The sequence below is a fragment of the Amblyomma americanum genome, chromosome 7 (assembly GCF_052857255.1).
Source record: "Amblyomma americanum isolate KBUSLIRL-KWMA chromosome 7, ASM5285725v1, whole genome shotgun sequence".
Lineage (NCBI taxonomy): Eukaryota > Metazoa > Arthropoda > Arachnida > Ixodida > Ixodidae > Amblyomma > Amblyomma americanum.
The window spans coordinates 27,101,318-27,122,272 of record NC_135503.1 but is presented as its reverse complement, the minus strand read 5'-3'; the positions used below and the strand labels follow the sequence as shown (position 1 = coordinate 27,122,272).

Genomic DNA, 20,955 nt, shown 5'->3' with positions numbered 1-20,955 from the left:
TATTCCAGTGCTTTCTTCGAGCAGCGTCAAGAGCGGTGTCCAAGCTAAGCTCGGGATGGTAGAAAAAGAAGCTTTGTTCAGTCCTATTCTCTTCAGTCAGGCACACTTGGCGACGCTCAAGTCTTCGTGTTGTCGCGTCGCTCCAATTGGAGTTCAAAACACTTGTCCAGAGAGTATCGGCGATCAACATGCTGAAAGTGGCCAATGGAACAACGCGATCAATTCTCGACGTGTTGTTGACGACGAGGTAAACACTGATCGGAAGGACTACGACGTCATTGTAGAACAGTGGCTTCCGTCCCAATATTCCTTTCAATGTTATAAATTTAGGGACGCCGCCATTAACTGTGATACTGTACAGCGTCCATTGCGACGCGTGCATAAGTAGATAATTTTGAGCGTAATTATTCGTAAGCGTTGGCAGAGGCAAGTCCAGACTGAAAACTTCGCTGGGGAGGAGGAGACGTGTGCGCTGGACATATCTCCTCACAGACTCCACATCTTGTTGTGCGACTAGAGTTGCTGCGCGTTCACTTACCGCCTTCGTAATTGCGCTGAAGTAAACTTGCAACATGGTGTCATGCAGTTGCCCGGCGTTCAACGTCTCCATTAAGTTTACTAGCAGCAAAGGCAGAACCATTACGTACGATGCGTTGTGGCAGTACATAAAGTATCGCTGTCGGATATCCCTGTTGTCTTTCTCTAGTACAGTGCCAATCAAGAGACGAGACGTCGCCTCGACGAGTGAGAAGACTGCATTTTCTGGCCGTGAAGTTGCATCCAGAAGAATGTCCAAGGAGCGCTTGAGCATGGCAACGTCGGAGATCAAGAAGACATCTCCCGTGATTCTCGACCTTGTGACATTTTCCAGTAACGCCCGCCACTCTTCTACAGTAAGGACTGGAACTAGGTTGTGCAGATCTGTCAGGTTGGAGGCAACGTAGTCTTGAGCTGAATCCAGGCTCACACGAAGAGCCATATACAACTCGTCAACTTCGAGTTCAGACACATTCAAGGACAAAGCCTCGTTGACTCTGCGCAGCGCATCGCGTCGAATTCGAAGGTAGATCTGCTTGGCCTCTGCGCTCATTACTGGTTCCGGATTGGTGTCCAAGGTAACAGCAAGGTTATGTACGCTAAAGTGCAGTCTCTTAGGCAGTGAGCTGGGCCATAGGTCGAACATGGCCTCGCTCAAGAACAGCACCGGAAACATGATGGCGTACTTCAGGCTGATTTCAACAATGAGACGAAGGGGAAAATTTACGCTCGGACCAAGAAATGCTAGTAAGGCTGAGGCGGTCTGCGCGCCGAGGCGTTCACCTTGAACCGTGCTCATAACACAGCTTCGGTAGTACTGGTAAGCGAGCTTGCCTGCGAGAGTTTCAGAAGGCTTGAAGCCCCAGGAGCCCTCGAGTAGCCGGGTGTCGAGAAGGGCTCCGGGCGCTGCTTGAGCGCTGTATCTGTCGCATATGAAGTCGTAGATGGACTCGCAGGGGTTGATGCTGCGGTTGACGATTCGCGACAGCAATGCCACATATTCCTCGCAGCACGATGCATCGATGTGTGATGTGTAGCCCGTATGAGACGCCCTCAGTGCCATGAGGATGAGAGCACAGAGTGCAGTCGCCACTGGGATCATGCAGAGGAGTCCCACTATGTAGAGCAACGGACCGCGGCAGCACTCGAGAGATGTACGATTTGGCCGCGGGGCTGCTCGCATGATTCTTTCATCTTCTACTTCTGTCGTCAAGAGGCCGCGAGCCTCACGCGCACTGTCTGTTCTTCTTCTACGCCGGTCTATGTAGGCTTCGAGCACGTTCAGGCACCAGCGATCAGTTAGCCATGAGCTTCGCGCAAACGCTGGGAGGAGGTTTTGCTTCGAAGGTTGCACCTCCGTGTCGCCCTAACCGCTGTGGTAACCCGGTCGTGTCCGGCACAGTTCCATGCCCCCTTGACTGACTCCTGCTCCTTCTGCCGCGTTTCTGTCTGCGAGGCGGACAGAGGACACCTGCTCTGAATCTGTGCGTCGCAGCACGCATTCCGACAGTAACACGTAGGTTGACGCGGACCACCCCAGGCCTACCGCCGTGTAGCGCAGATTGAATCTGGGGAGGGGGCACCACCGGGATCTGCTGAACTTCCTGCGAGAATCTGTTGTGAACGTATGTCTGTAGAATGCTTCTTTATCCCGAAAGCTGTGTTGTCGCGATAAAAAAAAATTCATTCGCACATGATCATCCCCATGAGTTTATATATTATTCTAAGACCCCATAAAGACTGCTCCATCATGTGTAATTTAGCATGCTGTTATCTACTTTCTAAAGTATGTCTTTTTTCTGAATGGGTTCATATTTTCGCGCTTTCTAACTCTAGTTTAGAGCCTGTACCATATTTTTGTTCTGTTGCTTTTTTTCTTTTTCGTCAGAACCCACTGTTAATTGTTTGTTTTTCCTTTCTTTTTTGCCTGTTGTGTTTAAATCTTTTACGCGCTGGCTTAGTTGTTAGTTTCTTGGGTCATTCATTGGTTCTTTCGTTATCTTGAAACTCCGTTTCCCATGGACAAGTCGCAATCGTATTTCGTGGTTACGATATGAAATCAGGAGCAAAAGCTATAAGCGGTTTATGAATGTGCAACCCGTAGATTTGGTTGCTGTCAGGTTCACGGACAGTTAGTAGATTGTTTAGTTTGTTTAACACCCTGACGATGAATGAGTTCATGAATAATGTACACAACGTGCAAGTAAAAGATCAAAGATTGGTTTTTATTTGCTAAAGCCACATGTTAAATGCTCACATAAATCATATAATTATCTTCTTACATCGTCACAATGTGCGCTAAAATGAATTCCGCTAACGTGAGAATCAGACTTGAATAGCTGAGGTAGCTGGTTATAAATTTAGAAGAAAAGAGACTTGTTTTCAGGAAGTTTCTAGTGCACTATGAACTGGAAACGGCAGCGGAAATACGTGTAATGACGCGCATAAGTGATTTGCCAGTTTGTGATTTGTTTATCCCTGCCGGTTTGCGTTGCGTGAGATGTGCATTATTTGGCCCAAGGAAACACTCATTTCACTTGGAGATGTACTTACAGCGTTACTTATAGGACAAATTTTCTTTAAATAACGAAAATATCTTTACATAGTTCATCTCAGTCCGAGCCCTGAACACTCACAAACATCAGAGGTGACTGCGAAGTTGTTGTTGGGAAAAGCGATATCCAACGTTCATATAATCCTTCCTCACTACCAGGAAACCACACTCTCCTTCACGCGAATTTCCCTTTTCCACTGTGCATCAATTCCAAGCATCCTCTGGCGTTCGATTGTCCACGCCATCAAATTAAAGAAATTGCTAAGCTGCAAGGCGTATTATCCAGGAACTGAAATGTTACATGGGGATTACAAATACAAGGTGCATACGGGAGTCACTATACAAAAACCTTGAACAAATTTGGCTTCTCTAGGCTATGAACAGTACATTCTAGGCTTCCTGAATAGTATTTCTGCAGCTTTTCTCTTAAGGAATGACTTAAAATGAATGCACTTTCAAGTTGGGCTCATTAAGTCTTGCCTCTTCCATCCCTTATTAATCTGGCTTCTTGGGAGAAGCAAATGGCTACGTTTCTCTTCCAACGAAGATCAATCAACAAGAATCTAAAAAAAAAACTGGAGGAACACAAGCTTCACTTCCATTCTGCAGTGCTTCAAATCGAAAACAGACGTTGCCAAAGTTCAGCCAAACAAAAATCCAGGTTTCACTTATCTCTGCTTGGGTTTAGCATCAGTAGAGTCCAGGTTCTTTTCGACGGTCTTCCTCCGGGTGTACGTTTGAACGTAGAAATTAATGAAGAGTACAAGTCCGAGCAGAAGCTGAGCAATGGCCAAAAATGCGAGAGTCTTTGGGTAGCCGCAGTCATAAAAAATTGGGATAGTGATGTGCCCAAGTACCACAATGAACTGAATTATCTGCAAAGTGGTAAGGTATTTTTTCCACCACAGGTAGGGGTGCGTCACCGGCCCAAGAGCCGCTAAGAAGTAGTACATGTACATTATAACGTGCACCGCCTGGTTGATGAGTAGCCCGAGCAAAATCTGACCGTCGTTGCTGAAGTTCAGCCACAGCCAGCCACTGAACACCACGAGGGTGTGATGAATCACGTGAAGCGCGGACACCTGGGAAAACTTCTTGCGAGCCACGAAGAAGAAAGTGTCGAGAAAGTCGGCGATGCGAACGTACAGGTACCAGTAGCTCAGAGTCAGGATAGCCAGGGACTGCTCGTCGGTGCCCCTGCTGATGCCCTGGCACAGGAAGCTGTATCCACCGCCGAAGTAAGTGAGTCTGGCGTAGCGGTAAAAGAAGTAGGCGTTCGCGACCGCCGTGGCAATGTTGTACGCCAGGATTGCATACCGCAGTCCGTACGGTTTCCGGTCCTTCATCCATCGGGGACCACCGATCTTTGCCGCGTAGACGTAGGCCACCAGCAACGGTAAGATAAACCGGCCTTCGGTAACCAAGCCCCATCCGTCTATCCTGGTGTCGCGGACGGACCACACGTATCTGTACAGGTCCTGCGCCGACGCTAATACGCTGGCCGCCATGACTCCTGCACGCAGTTCGACTAACTGCCAGTCCCGCCGGTCCTCCGCGGAGGCGTGCACCGTCGCTGCGCAGATGGACGAAGGCTGCACAGCCGGCTTGCGGAGGATATTCGGAAGAGACGAGTTTGTCAGCCGTCTTGCTGCACTTCACACGCGTCGTGCAGGTATCTGATCGGCAAGCGTCTGTCTTCTCGCAAGGAAAATAGCTTCTCAGCGCATGTTTCCTCAATGTCGGCTTTTTATGCAGCGTTCCTCGGGTCAACAACACTTCGCAGGCGGCAAATCCAGAGACGCGTGCGTGATCCGCGTGTGTACTTCTACAGTGACGTGCGGCTTTTTTTTTTTTCGGGCTTCAGCAGGCACAGCGTATTCGTGCCATTGTTAATTCGTAACTGAAGACTGTGCTGCGAAAATCGGCTTTTAGGAAAGTTGGCGTGAGAGTGAATTAATGGAACTAAACTAAAGAGTATAAAAAACAAAAACAGGTGGCCAGCGATGATCAGAAACCTGTGGACGAGTCCGTGACGTATTGTGTGAACAGAAAATCTGTTCGTGGTGGGAAAACGTTCAGACAAGCACTTGAAGGAAGGTCAATCCGGGACATGTTCATTGTCATTTGTGCCAAGGATTTTCCTAGGTACGTGTCTTCATAATCGTCCTCGATGCGTTACGCAAGTCGTAAGAAATCCCAAACGTCTGCAACTCTGTGGAATGACAGCTTGGAGCATCATTGTCATTATCATCAGCCTATGTTCACTGAAGAACAAAGCGCCTCCCCAAAAGATACTGCAAACTCTACGAAACTTGCATAAAATTTCATTTTCACATGAACATTTCGGTTTACTCCGTAAACTTTTGTCGTTAAGAAAACAAGCATTATGAATAACAGTACTAAATCGAAGACAATATCTTAGCACAGAGTTATTTTTAATGTTTGAACATTTTTATTTTAACAAGAGCGCGAGATACGTCTGCGCGGACATTATGCGCAAGGGAAATGCAAGGCAAACCTTACGGAAACATTATGCGCAAGTCAAACCCCGTTTTCCACGCTTTCACCAAGTAAGAGGCGTCAACCCCACATCTTGCATACAAATAAATGCAACTGCCAAACTGGCCAAGTTGTCACGGGATCTAGATTGTCCAATCTGATGACGCAACAACTGTGGAGTGCGCGTAAAAAAAGCAACCTACTTTATGAGTCTCCCCGAAGCTATAGAGAGATTGCAAACGTTGGGGCAAAAACGTCGCTTTTGGCCGGTTCCTATCATTATTATATCACTATCTAGAGTTATACCTTTCAGTACTGTGTATAAACATGAGTAACTTTACGTCTTTATATATGTTTACTTGCTTGCCGTGTATATACTTCGTGCTGATGCTTTTTATGTAATGATTAGAGACGGCAACTGAGTCTTTGCGTTTATTCATTTTGTAGTTGAGGATGCTTTCAAACCTAAAGATGAGTTGCAACAAACTACACCAGCTTTCGCCATATGTTACCCAACGAGGATGGTAGTGAGAGTATAATGAGAGATATCATCAGCCAGAGGTGACCTCTTTTACATGATACATTGACGGCATATGCGCATTTGTTCAGACCTTCTGTTGTCTTTCATTTCATTTTTTAAGGCACAACTCACAGCCCAAAACTCTGTCAACCCCCTTCACTTTGGCCTAAATTACGGCATTTCTAGGGACTACATCGGCTCCGCCATGGCCTAGAAGGCAGGCCGTACATTACACCGTCCTGGATTAATTTTTGACAACTTCAGTTCTAACGTCACCAAAGCTAGTTCACCTACATCACAGTGTGGCCTTCACGTCCAGACATGGATCCCTCGAATTCGTGCTGATCGCCGGAACGGCGTAGTGGTTTAGCTTTCATAGCACGTTTCACTTCTACGTAGGTCCAGGGGAATACTTTTCTTTCTCCAGAGGCGTTTACAACACGCATTTCGCAACGTATTTCGTCAGATTTAGGTCATTACTCGAGAAGAATTAATTGGCTTGACCATGGTGCTTCCTGTTAACTTGTGGCAACACGCTTCGATCGGTAAAAAACCCTACTAGCGCTTTTCGGTTCGTGTTAGTTTTAAGCTATTTGCAACACTTGGGTGTGTACTCGTTTCCCGCGTGTGAACGCGACCGTTTCCAACGCTCTCGAATAGTGTTTTTCTTCTATATATTCACCTTTCGTCCCTGTCCTCTTGGCGTCCTTGATGAGTGTGAATTGGCGCCCTGTAGGGGTTACGCAGCACCGAGCGGTATGGACCTCCTGCGTGTTTGTAAACAAACGAGGTGGCGCTGCAGTCGCTAGCGAGCTCGTGGTAGGCAAAAGGTCGGGGAGTGGCGTCGCGGATAGGTGTTGTGCGCGGGTTTTCAAGGCTTGTAGAAGGCTTGTAGGCGCGTTTCCGGTTTCTGCGAATCACAGCAATGGTCGATGCTTCCAACTTAGTAATTTGTCGAAGTACACGAGCTCGCGTTGTCCACGTGCGGCCTATAAAGAGAAATAGTTTGCCACTGTGTATTGTATATATGGTTAGTAGTAAACATGTAGAAAGCGTTCCTGCCGTTTATTTACGCGCTAGGCATTGAATAAAACAAGTTTTGACACTCTGCACTAGCCGGAATGATTTTACTTCGGGACAGTAGTGAGGGGAAGTGCTGGCGTTGTTTCGCCGGAGCAGACATGCGCTCATCGTCTGCTGACATACGTACGTGTCGCGCTGCGCGAAAAGTGGGGACAGAGTCGTGTCCCCGATCTCCTGTCTCGCTTAGCGCTGTTTTTAGCCGCATGACCACGCACCAGCCAGGCCGACTTGTCCTCTTGTTAAGCTGGTCGATTTGGTGAAAATTTTTGATTTCTAGAATTATTTCCTTTCCTAGCCCTGAAGTCTAGTTTCGTGACGAAAAATTATAGCAACATATTGAGTACAAATTTATAAATTACGCTTTTTAGAAGTGTGGTCGTCAAAAATTGTGAGGTAATTTCTTTGATTTCAGTGCCGCATTTCTTTGACCAAAGCGAAAGCGAAGATGCCATAAACGAGGGAATAAACTTTAAGGTTCGTTTTCTGACCTCTCACATTTTCTGCGACTGGATCACTCACCTTCGTAATTCGCATGAAAATCAAATGATTCCATTTGTCGCAAACTATTCCTGAGACGTTGAGGAGCGTAATAAATCTCTCGATTTTTTCCCTACACGTGCAGTATTGTGTTAGTTATTTTTTGTAAGAAACGTTTTCATGTAACTATCCATGCATAAGTACTGATCATATAGAAAAACAAATAATCGCGTCATCATACAGAACAGGGCTTTATGCACACGCTGGCATAAAAAAAAAAACTGCGCACTATCTACTCAATTATTTGAGACCTAGCTTGGGGGGACTTGACGACGGTGTTAATTATAATTACCCAGAACTGCGCCAGGTATAGCTATAAATAAAAGGAATGACTGAAACTAGCGCAGGAATTTCATATTTGCACCAAGTTTAGTTACATATCGCATGCATGAATAACGAAAACACTTTTCATGCCGCGTCCCCTCAATCTCGCCACGTGTCTGTTAGTAGCACGCCTGCGGCTGCTTCTTTCCAAACAAGCTTCGCGATCATGTATTACCTCATGAAACATGACACATGCATGATGCAATGAAAAAGCATATGGCGTTTAGCACACTTAAGGTACGCTATTCTAAGCACACCAACGCGACCGCGCAAGATTGACACAACTTACCAGACTTCTTTCTACTCGAATGAAATAATTACGTCGTCATATCAAGAAACAGTTTCAAGTAACTATTAAATGTCGCAAAACGCGCCATTTAAACATGGTGTGCTATTAACAAAAAAACGCATTCCTTGGGGGCGAGTGAACCTGTCGGCGCCCCGTACACTCCGGCTCAAGGTGATAAGTACGTGTGCAGCTACATGTCTTTTTTTTTTCCTTGAGCAATTATCAGCCTACTATCCTGAAGTTCAGGTGAATGAACGCAGTAACTTGCATGCATTAAGTGCATTGAGTGGCAGTGCCTATCGACTCCCAGACTTCGCGCTTTACTACCGTGGCCCAATGCCTGTTAGCCAGTTTCCGAATGCGGCATTTATGCGCGAGAAACCTATCGAGGCTAATTTAATATTTTTTATGCTACTACGCGGATCCAGCAGTGACGCAGCTGGTCAATATATGCTGCTTCTGCAGTGCACAGGCTTGAAGCAGCCGCCGGTAACTGCGGCAGCTGCGGTAGGCACGGGCAAGCAGAACCTGTTTTGCCTACCATGCGAAAGTCGCTGCTAACATCAGCGCCACCGCATTTTCGTGACGTCGCGTGGTGAAGGAGGTCCATACATGCTGCACAGAAACGTCGTAGCGTTGCAGGTGCGTTGAAACAACGTGTCCTACCACACTCAGTAGCTGAGGATGCAGCTCATATTTACTCAGTTCCCTTTCAGACTGCAAACATATCAGCTCCTAAATACATTGCTCATTTTTCTAGGGTTCGTGTGCGGAAAAGTAGCAGAGGCCGACGAGGCAGGAGCTTGTTTTAGTGCTCTATTACTTATAGTGCCCATTCCCTGATTTAGCCGTTGTATGTATGTATGTATGTATGTATGTATGTATGTATGTATGTATGTATGTATGTATGTATGTATGTATGTATGTATGTATGTATGTATGTATGTATGTATGTATGTATGTATGTATGTATGTATGTATGTATGTATGTATGTATGTATGTATGTATGTATGTATGTATGTATGTATGTATGTATGTATGTATGTATGTATGTATGTATGTATGTATGTATGTATGTATGTATGTATGTATGTATGTATGTATGTATGTATGTATGTATGTATGCATGTATGCATGTATGTATGTATGACTGAATCCTGTTTTGTGGCAGGCTGCTAACCAACATGTCCATATTTGTGTGTGTGTGTGCGTGCGCGTGTACTCATGACGTACTCATGCGAAGCGTACAAGACCGCAACACATTAATGCTCGTGCATATACAAAAGGAGAAACCTCCGAAAAAGAAGAAACACACGCTTCATCAATGATAAGGTTTTATTTTATGGGATTGAAGTTGCCAAAGTGAGTCAGGCTATGAGGGACGTCGAAGTGGAGGGCTCCGGATATTTTGACCGTCAGGGGTTTTCCAACATTCACTGACATGTTATAGTACACGGGCCTCAAGCATTTCGCATCCATCGAAATGAGTTGCATGTATTGATTGTGGGATATTGTAGAAATAAAGTATCGGCCTCACTGCTTGTCGTTGTAAAGCGTTCGTGATATGGTGCACCTCCTCAAGTGGTAGGCCTGCATGCTCTTGCAAGGTTACTTGCCTATTTTAGAGGAAGTTTCAGTTATGTTGTTTAAATTTTCAGTTAGATACTACAAGGCTATTCCAACGTTCCTTTGTAATGTTTGCAAAGCGTTTAAAGAAAAGGTCATAAAGAAAAATATATCAACATCAGACCAAACAAAGAACTAACATTGCTGTAACGTTTTGATGCTACCTGAGAATGTACTTGCATACCCAGCAATTCTGGACTAAAGTAATTTTGAACGATAAAAATTCATGATTACAGTTTTTTCATACATTTTCAGATTTCACTACAAAAATATATCTCCATATTTCCCGTCGGCACGCTTGCATTTTTTTACTATTAACGTTTTTGCTGTCGTCATAAACGTTCCACATTGCTTTTTATGACAATATTTACTACTCGATGCGAGAGATAGAGAACTTTAAAAGAAATATCTTGCTACTTATCAGTAGAGTGCCCCATTACCTTCATTATTTTCATAACAGTACCTTGAAATATTTCAGTATTCAAACTTTTTGTCCAATAATGCTGGAAATGTTCCACTAGGTCACTTTTGGTGCGTGCTCTTAATGCCTTGGTATATTTTTAAAAAATCCTACTTGAGAAAAAAAGACTTCAGAGGGTAACGATGTGATTGAAAACATCAGAGAGATGGAACGCAGGGCAAATTGGTTGATGCAGTCAAGAATTTAGGGAGCCCTAATTGACTCCGATCATGACCAATTAGCACGTCTTGAATGCAACATATATATTGGGCATATGCTGTTAAAATGCAGATAGCACATGGGAGCTGTACAATAGCTAGGAATAACGCAGTAGCATCGTCGAAGGATGTTCCTTCTTTCGGGTGGATTGCTACGGATGGGAACGAAACGAAACGGCCCTGCCAGTTGCCCAAAAGGAGCATGGTCTGTCCGAGAAGTTCCCCGCAAAGCGACTTATCACCTGTTGGCGTTATTTTTCAGGTCATGGAGCAATATTTGTGTGACCTGTGGAAGGTTCTTATACCCGGAGCTGTATACATATGAGCTGGCGTGAGATCTACTGCAGCTGTAAAAGCAATTAGGCAGACTATGGTTCAGTTACAGAAGCCCGGGATAGATACTAATGCATGTACTGTAATCGAGAGACGAAGTGCATTCGTTTAGTTATCTTGCAGTGAAAGGAGACTAGAAAATGTTTTCAAAGAGAGAGAGAGAGGTTCTCCTTACATGTATATATACAGGAGAGCTCTCTCCCGGGCCCCTAATTTGCTCCTACTTATTATAAATGAAAATTTCCTGCCAAAGCTTTCGCAAAGAGTGAGCAAATATAACAAACTGTCCACTGCTTCAACATTAGTGGAAGTCTGCATGTTCAAATGTCGGAGTCGTACAGGGTTTAATACTTTTGTTTTGTGTCCTCATGAAAAGTAGCTCTAGTTGGTCTTCATCTTCCCGCCATACAAAAAAAAAATCTCGTAAGCTTAGCAGATTATAGCGCATAGGTGTATGCTCAAGTACACACAAAGGCACACTACTTTAGTGGTGAAAAAGAATTTGTCAGGAAACCCGCTTGCTGTTTTTTCGCGATGCCATCGACAGATCGTTATTTTGGCAGTGGAAGACACGGCATGGGAGAAGAAGTCTAGCTAGTTGCTGTGCCTTGCAGTGTGAAGTTGTACAGGCTCCATTCGCTGTATTCTTTAAATAGAAGTTCCTAAATAAGGATATCAACGTTAATTATGGCGAAAGCAGTACGCTATTGACAGTATTTCTCATTTCTTCCGTTACTGACCCCAGAGAAGCTTATCGAGGCTGTGAGTAGCGCATATTCCACGACTACAGCAGTGTATCTGGCATAGATCTAGCGTCACTGAACTTGTTATAGGGTAGCCAGCAGTATGGAGGCTATGGTCGGTGTTGCAAGGACATCACAGATTTTAATCACCTGACCGAATGCGTGGCTGCGCGCCGCCGATGTTGGCACAAGCGTCTTTATTTTGAGCATGAGCAATCCTTATTCCGTACACGCACAGTGGGGTTGGAGCTGTTTATGCCGTTTCTATGACTCCTTGGTGAAAAAAACAGCGCACAAGCAGACACAGACAGAAAGAAGGGGACAAGCGCTTGTCCCCTTCTTTCTGTCTGTGTCTGCTTGTGCGCTGTTTTTTCACCAAGATGCAAAACCAACTAGCCCATTCAGCTGCTTTACTGTCTATGACTCCGCCATTTGAAGTGACTCAATAGTCTGCTTTCATCGGTGGCATTGTCTGCTGGAGAAAATATATACGATTTCAGCTTGATTGCTTGTTTAGCAGGATAAACCCCATGCGATGAACACCAGCTAATGCGTGAATGGGCTTAAATCTATATCTTACAAACCCAGTGTGTGCAGCCGTTTTTAACAGCGTAGGCTAGAGCGCGTCGCACTCTGTTGAAAAATCTAAATTTTTGTATGCTCGCATTTCAAACATTTTTTACCTTCCATTGCCTGTTTATTTTTTTCTACATTTCACTGTTTTTTAACTGTTTAAACAGCTCCTCTCTTCAATGCCTTGCTCCGTGCATTCAAAACATAAAGGTGAAAAAACATTTTACTCATGTCAGCAAGCATGAAAACAAATTCTCCGTTGCAAAGATCCACTGCAGCGTTGCGACCGCACGAGTTACAAATAGGTAGTTCACAGTTACTACAGAGCACCTTACGGCGGAAATATACTGCAAGCTCCGCCTGCATAAAGTGAAAATAACAATAGGCATTTTGCGTGTAACTAAACACTCCGCTGCATTTCGATCGGCCATAACCGCAACCCTTTTCTTTGGCAAACTTATTACCAGCGAAGCACCGCGATGCTTTTCATTCACACATTTACAGTGTCCTGATGACTACCGAAAGCGTTTATAATTTACTGTACTGTTCGCACTTCTGTACTAGCTGTAAAATCTTTTAGCACTGTTAAAAAAACATAAGAAGCCAAAGTTGCATATTCTATGCTGTACAACAAGCTAATCTAAAATTGAAACTGAAACAAAACGAAGAAGCAGGCGAGTATGGTCAGATGCACATTTCACGAGGAGCCAACAAACTACCACGCGACACAAGATTACACAAGCGAACCTCGCTAATGAAGTTTTTATACTATTACCGTCACGTCTTAGCGTCTCTAGTGGCACTGCTGAGCCGACAAACACAATTGGATCGGTTGCTTCCGTCTTCGCCGAATTAAAACCTGCATAGCACTTCACTGCTCCTTCGGTTTCGATGCTTCGTCAATCGCAGGTCCAGACATGCCGCCAGCCCTGTAGGTCTTCAGGTAGAAGTTTGTGAAAAGAACCACTCCTAATAAGATCTGGGCCATCGAAAGCAAGCTGAGGGCTCTTGGGTAGTCGCACCCGATAAAAAGCGGCAAAGACATGTGCGTGCAGACCACTACGAGCTGCGCAATCTGAATGGTAGTCAGGTACTTCTTCCACCACAGGTATCTCTGCAAGCTGGGGCCCAAGGCTGCGAGGAAATAGTACGTGTACATGATGACGTGGACAAAAGCATTCAGGCAAATCCCGAACACGGGCTGGCCGTCGCTGCCAAAGTTCAGCCATAGCCAGCCGCTGAGCACGACTTGAGCGTGGTGTGACACGTGGAGAAATGTGATGTGCGAGAACTTCTTGCGAGCTACGAAGAAGAGAGTGTCCAGGAAGTCGGCGATGCGAACCAGGAGGTACCACCAGTTGAGACTCACGACGGCCATATCCCGCTCGCTGTCGCCACTTCCGGTCCCCTGGCACAGGAAGCTGTATCCGCCACCCAGGTACGTCAGTCGTAGCATCCGGCACATGACGAACAGGTTCGCCAGCACGGTGAACACGTTGAAAGCCAGAATGAGCCCCTTGATGTCGTAAGGCTTGCGGTCCTTCATCCACCGTGGGCCGCCCACCTTGGCTATGTACAGATAACCGAGAACCAACGGTATGATGAAGGTGCCCTTGGTGACGTTGCTGTTCCACGACTCTATCCGTGCGTCCCGGAAGGACCACATATAATCGTACAGCTCCCACGGGTACGTGAAGAAGGACGTCATGGCGACCGAGTTATAACTATTCGCAAGGAGCTCACTAACACCTGGCTAATTTCGATGGGGAGCGGCTGCTACGGTTGAGTACTCGAGGGGTCCTAAAGAATTGTGGAGTCGACAGATGCGGCACAGTCCTGGAACTAGGTAGTATTAGGTGTCTTGAGGGCCGGAAAAGGAGGTTTTGTGAGTGACCCAGAAACGCAGGCATCTTTTTTTATACTCCGCATTCAAAGCGCTACCTTGCTCTTGGCGCCTGTTCGGATAAGAGGGCGAGCGCGCACTATCTGCGAGCAATCGTCCTTCGTTGAATCTGCTACAAGCAGCGTCCGATGGCCTGTGCTAGGCGCGTTTCCAAGTGTACTGCATGCGATGCCTTCAGCTTCCGCACCAGCCACCCGTCCTGTGGCATTAGTCTATTAGTCTATGTCAAAAGCAGGTGGTGAGGCTGATGTTTTAGTGTAGGTTCTATGCAATACAACCACTGGACAGATGCCCTACTCTGTAATATAATTAAGGTTAAAAAGTGTGGAGTGCTGATTTAACAATGTCACCTTTGTTTTTGTAGCACAATGAAGGATATACTGTGTTTCATCGAGCACTTCAAATTTCTTAAAAACAGACTTAAAGATCAAAAACCTCTACAGGAGGAAACTCTCAGCTGCGGGGGACGCCAGTAGTTGTAAAAATAAGTTAATTGCCTAGCTGATTAACTATGGTTTACTAACTTTTCAATTATAATGATTGGCGGTTATTGCCTACGACCAGTGTGTAAATAAGGAGAAAACAATACCGTATCATTTTTAAAGTGAAGAAAAAGCCATGTTCTAAAGCCCTACATAGCGAGAAAACCTTGCGTTTTTTTTTTCCCCGTATCAAGCCGAAACTCAGCGCATGACGAGCGCCGGAAGTCTAGTGCAAACGTAATAATGCCCGCTGGTGACTTGCTGCAAGGACAGCAGCAGCCAATTCGGTATTGATGTGCTTTTTTTCCTGGCTAGTAACCCTTGACGCTGCGCTTAGACCGCGTCCGCCGTTATCTTTTGCTTCGCTCGGTACAGGAAAACGGCTCATCACCGCCGTCGATTTTGAGAACCCGATGGGCACTGACCTCGCGCTCTGCCTGTGCGACTACCACTGGAAGTAGACTTTGATTTTGTCTTTTTTTCGCATCACGCTAGATTCGTAAAAGGAAAAAAGCCACACTTCTGTGACAGCGTGCAGATTTTTTTTCCCTCTTTAAGGTACGCTAGACGCATAAGTTCCCAGAATTAAAACTAGTGTAACTAAAACCCGAAGGTGTGCATTAGCGTACAGCTTGCACGTTTCACTGTTTTGTGTTGGCTTTAACTGAATTCAGTTTCGGTCGTTAAAAAGGGCACCGACACCTCTTGAAACGAGGCAGTTTCGCACCCGGAGCGAAGCGGTTCTCGCCCCATAAAGTAAGTGTAATTTTTTAATATTTTTTGCGTGTTATAGATAAAACGCTGGCAGAAATAGGCTCTTTAGGCTGTGTTGTTACAGATAAAATAAAAGGAATGGTTCCGTCTGCGCATATTCGACTTTAATAGTAAAAAACTTGATTCGGACATATATGTCCCTATGTGCCACAATAGAAGTTCGGTTCTGTTTTGAATTTTTGGATGTGAGTGAAGCTGGTTTCCTTTCGCACTCACAGATGTGAAGTAAGAAAAATCAATGGTATTTGTTTGAGCATAGTGTGTGGCTGTTATCCATCCTCATTTATTTTTCCGATCGCTGTTTTCTGCCTGACAGGAGGACACGATGCACAAAAGAAGCCGGTCTGTTATGGCGGTCATAGCCGATAAGAGCATCTGTATGGTGTTAAATTACGCTAGCCGTATCTAGTGGCCTGACTTTACATCTCTTGGCTGCCGCCATAATTTGTTGTGCGCCGACAGAGGGATGTGTGTATACATAGGCGTATAGCTGCGCCTGCCTTGAATTTGGGACGCTTGGGTTGGTAGCGCGTGGTCAAGTGACGCCTACCTCATCTTAACTCATGTAATGAAGTAGTGTGTTTGACCAGAGTCTCGGTGTTTGATACAACACCCGGGAATGCTTTCAGGTGATATTCTCACACGTTCTTACAGATCTTCGAGGTTGGCTGGCAAATTCAACGACTAAGCACGCGTTTTGATGGGTGTTGTGTTATAGTCTGGAGTCAAGTGCGTGTTAATCTCACACTTATAAAATCATTGCTTTCAGTGTTTACTAATGCGAGTTTGCTCTTACCTACCGCTTTCGTTTGCAGGGTGCTCGCAATAAGTTCAGGATTCTTTATTTTTTAAACTCTCACAAGAATAACGGAAGTTTTGATAAACAGCTCTTTATTAACTCAAAATCAAAAAACGAAAAAGCAGCTAACCCTGCACTTACTAAAGACACAAACAACTAGCCCAACTTTATTCTAGGAGTATAATTCATACAGGTCCGCGCAACCAGTTCTTCTCAGTGCTATTGAATTTCCCACGGATTCTATCAACGCTATTAGCGTAGCCCCGAGGTGATCTTGATCTCACCTTCAGCTAAATATCAAGAAAAGCGATGGCGAAACAACAGGTTCATTGATATCTATCCCAGCGTAACTGTGGTAACGACCTCATTTCTCCTTGTCTGGCGGCACCCCATTACGGCTCTCTTGAATAGCCTCGACACACTTTCTCTTCTTTTTCACCATTACCTAACTGTCTGGCGGTTTCGAAGTAGGCAGAACGCGCCGTCGGCTTGCATTTACTTGGCAAGCAGCACAGCGCAGAATTCTGGTCTCAGAATCGTCTGTTTCGAAGAAGTGACCTTTCATTCACCTTGGCATTTCTTCTCCCCCGCTTAAACCGAGCGTTCGGGGCAGAAAAACGCAATTGAAAAGTTATAGACACTGATCGGCGGAGTCTCGATCGAGGGATCAGACGACCGTGACCGCATTCGACCAGCAGCCAAGTGAATATCGCGAAAATGTTCGTGCAGAGATCACGATATGTTTAAGGAGAGAATGTGCAAAAAAAAGAAAAAATAACCCAGGTGACGATTCCCGCTGAATGGCGCTAAACACATCCGTCGATTTCCTCACGGCCGCTCGATGCTAATGATGGGCGGAAAGAAGATGCAGAGACATTGTGATTGTCAGCAGCTCAACCGCTTCCGGGTTATTGCGCTCGTGTAGATACATTGCAAGAAAAAAAAGGGACATAACGCGCAGGCGAAAGTTGTGCCTGCTGCTAAGAGCTTTTTTCTATTCTATTTTTGCCACCGTAAGTTTTGACGTCGGGTGCACATATCTATTATTTGGAACTATTCATTTCCTGCTAACGCTTCAAGGAAATGGTGGGGGGGAGGCTGCATTTTACATCAGATGTCTTTTTAATTAGGTAATTGCGATAATTGGCTTTTTTCATATAGGACAGCGTTAATTGGAGAGATATGGAAGAGGCCTCTGTCGTGCAGTAGCTCAGACAGTTATGGTGATGATGTCTTTATTTTACACGACTCTTCAGATCACATGTGCGTTGTATAATGTATCCGGCTGTTGAACCGAGCTCAGTACAACATGCGAATGCGTGAGACAATTTTCAAGTATCTGGATACGTTGTGCAAGACCCAGAAATTTGCCTGTAAACAGAATTCAGAATAACAGCTTGCCCGCATCGTGTCCTTCCATTTTAATTCGCACCAAAGGGTTCGGTTGTCCTGTTTGCTTCTCTTATCGGCTGCTACCAGCATTCTTTAAATAAGCTTTAATGTCCACTCAAATCTGCTATCTGCTGCGACCGCCGTGAACACCTTCCCAACGATGTCATCTACGCGCTTTTAGCGTCGCGATCTTTTCATCCATAGTGATATCCATCCGCAGGTTTTCCATTGGCCTTCGACGCCATCGTTTTACATTAAAAGCAAAGCGCACCCCGAGAAACGTGATTGCATCGGAATCTTTAACGCGTGATATTTCTCACGGGCCTGACTTGCGTCTAATCACTTGGTTATCGACGCAGGAAAGAGCTTGATTATATAAGGACAAATAACGTCTTGTCTGGCCCTCTGGCATAAAGACGGCGCGTTTGTACGTTTCTCAAAATCGACACGCAGTGGCGCATCGCCATGCCGTGGCGAAACCAAGTATGCCGCTCGCGGAAATTGAGAGAGAAAAACAATTGCGTCATTCATTTTTTTTTCTGTAAGCATTGAGCCCCTATAACGTACTGCAGGAATGAACACAAGAAAACTTAGATAGGGAATATGAATGTCGCTTCTGCGTGCAAACAATTTGCCCGAAAGTTTTACAAGGAAATCATTACTGCGCACGAAAGAAAAGAATGGATTTTTTTTTCTTTTCATCGATCGCGCGTACAGGAAAATCTTTTCCGCGTAGAATGGGAGAGAGCGGCCATGTTTGCACGTCACTCACGCGGGGATGTCAGTCATCGTGGCTATTGTTTAAAGACCATAAGATGGTGCTTTGCGCATAATGTTATGGTCGTTATCAACTGCGGGAGTTCTGACAGCGCTACGTATTTGCCTGGAGCAAGCGAAGCGTCCCGATGCGCGCTTCGGGAGAAAGAATACCCCAAGGACAGCGAACAGGAAGCCACTGAGCCGTTCAAGCATCGGGTAAGGTCAGTAGGTTCTGAACCCCCTCGACGTTCACTCTCAAGGAGGGTCCTGTGCAAATATATTCTACAATGTTGCCTCGTTCAGCACCTTCGCATTCTTTAACTGTTTTTGAGGATGTGTTTACCTTTGTCAACGGCGTAGAAGTGCGCGCGCGTCTATGAGCCCCTTTCTTACTCCAAGGTCGCGGGATCGACCCCTGCCCGCGGCGGCCGCGTTTTGAATGGATCGAGGCAAAATTCAACAAAGCGCCTATGGGCTGCGTGATGTCAGTGCACGTTATAACGGAGCCCACGGGGTCGAAATTATCCCGGAGCCCTTCACTGCGGCGTCCGCCATAGCACATGGGATGTACCACATACCGCACATTTAATTACCTTTAATTCTGCACCAATCCTTCCATATTCCAATTCATGAGACCATCGCTATCGGCGATTAGCTTCTATCTTTACACGCAGGACAAACCATGCCTTTGATGGAGTATACTCCTCTCTGTCGGTTGATTCGTTTCGTTTTAATGGTCGTTGTAATTATCATCAAAGTTATAATCTCACTGCCACATCCGTGCTGTATTCGACTGGGAAGCATAGGGGGCCCGGTGGAGCAAAATCTTGCCCCCCCCCCCCCCCCTCCCCTCTTCCACTCACGCCTTTCTTTTTCAGATGACAGATTGAGAAAAACAGGTTTATCTATCGCTAAGCCTGTGCCCCCCCTCTTGTTTTCTTGCGCTTTATTGTGAGGAAATTTGAAGCCTTCTTTTATAACGGTAACATTTCTGGGCGGACAGCTAAGTGCCCGAATGCGGTCAATTAGCTGTCATACAAAGTGCAGCTGGGCATCTGCTGGCGACGAACGTGGCTCCAAAGCAGAGCTACTTCCTTGAGTAGAAGTAGCCGAGCATGGCCCTCTAATCGCGTGTGCGTTTTGGCTGTGTCACGGCTTAATTGGGCAATTTCATGGCTCATTTACATCTTATAATTTATATAAACGCGTGAAGGAAGCAGATAGAACCGACGAACCTGACGTTATTGTGGTCATCATACATTACCTTTCCGCACGTGTGAGCAGAATACGGTAGGAAATGGGCGCGTTATTCGTACGGCATGTGAGTTCATATGCCCCGGCCCCTCGCTTTGTGACTGAGATGCGGCGTTAGTGCACGCATCGTTACAACTCAACGAACTCGGCGAGATTCTCTATTAAACACAGTAAATCACAAATGTTTATATTGAGCTTTTACACGCCAATGCAAAAGCGAGACATGCCGGAGCGGAGGGCTTCGGATTGACCGATCTCATGGAGCTCTTTAAGTGCAATGCAACGAAACCTTGAAATGCACCGAATCCCCACTTCAAGGTTACATTCGCACGCCGCATTCATCGAAATGCGCTTCCTGCGGACGGGATCGTAACAACGGAGCCGTTCTCGGATTTGGTCCTGTACGCGATGGCTGCTAGTGGCTGCGCAAGTGGTCTGTTAAAAAAGTTCTCGCTATAAAGATTTGTGGTTCATGCTGGTGCGAGGGAAATTAATTTTGGACGCTCCAATGATATTTACGCATTTGGCGCATACTTCTATCAAATTAAATTTAGTTACTTGAATAAAACGAAGTTTATTTAACTGGGGGCAGCTGGAACGGAGTCGTCGGCCTTTCTCGTTTGAATATAGGCAGTTCAGGCATGCGCGCGGGCTCGGGCTCGCACATGCGCACAAGACACGGGCCATGGTTGGAGTGCTAAGGATAGGAATAAAATAACAGCGCTATAGCCCGTCTAAATAAAATAAAATGAAACCTTCGTTTCGTGCAGAACAGAATCGGCAAAAATGATGCCGAAGGCCGAGGCGAGGCGCCTTTGTTCAATGTGCAACTTGAGGAACTTGCCTCTTCTCATCTTCGGTAACTTTATAGTTAAGACACTTCGGCGCGCATGACCCGTCCACTTCGTAAACACAGAGTTCGGGATGAGTCTGCCCTCTCAATGTACTTATGCAACGATAAAACGTAACCTCGAAAAGAACACCCAGTGATGTCCACAGGCTTGACTCTACATTGCGTTTAACCAACCTCCAGGGAAAACTACGCGGCGTTGAATGCTCGTCCTATGCACGCACACTGTACAACGTAAAAAAAAAGACTTATTACATTATCGACAAAATGAGCTCTCACTGAATTTTATACCTGGCAAACGCACACAAAGTAAACTTTTTACCTGAGCTCTCGCCAGTACATTCATTCACAAGTAGGGCAAGGAATCCTCTGGGTTGCTTTTCATCATTCTTCCAAGTAAGGCTTGAAAATTTAGGATGTGCATTCGCGATGCAAAGCTGCCCGG

At 45.6% G+C, this 20,955-nt stretch overlaps 1 protein-coding gene and 2 pseudogenes across 1 annotated transcript in view; all 3 read right to left on the bottom strand.

Annotated features, from left to right (window-relative positions):
- Positions 1-20,955, bottom strand: part of LOC144097028 (solute carrier family 22 member 7-like) — a 31,477-nt gene extending 10,522 nt beyond the window's left edge. The window contains exon 1 of the mRNA XM_077629818.1: positions 20,833-20,955. The gene's annotated coding sequence lies outside the window, so the exon portion shown is untranslated. The remainder of the gene's footprint in view (positions 1-20,832) is intronic.
- LOC144096795 (very long chain fatty acid elongase 4 pseudogene) lies at positions 3,760-4,706 on the bottom strand (annotated as a pseudogene).
- LOC144098721 (very long chain fatty acid elongase 4 pseudogene) lies at positions 12,158-14,196 on the bottom strand (annotated as a pseudogene).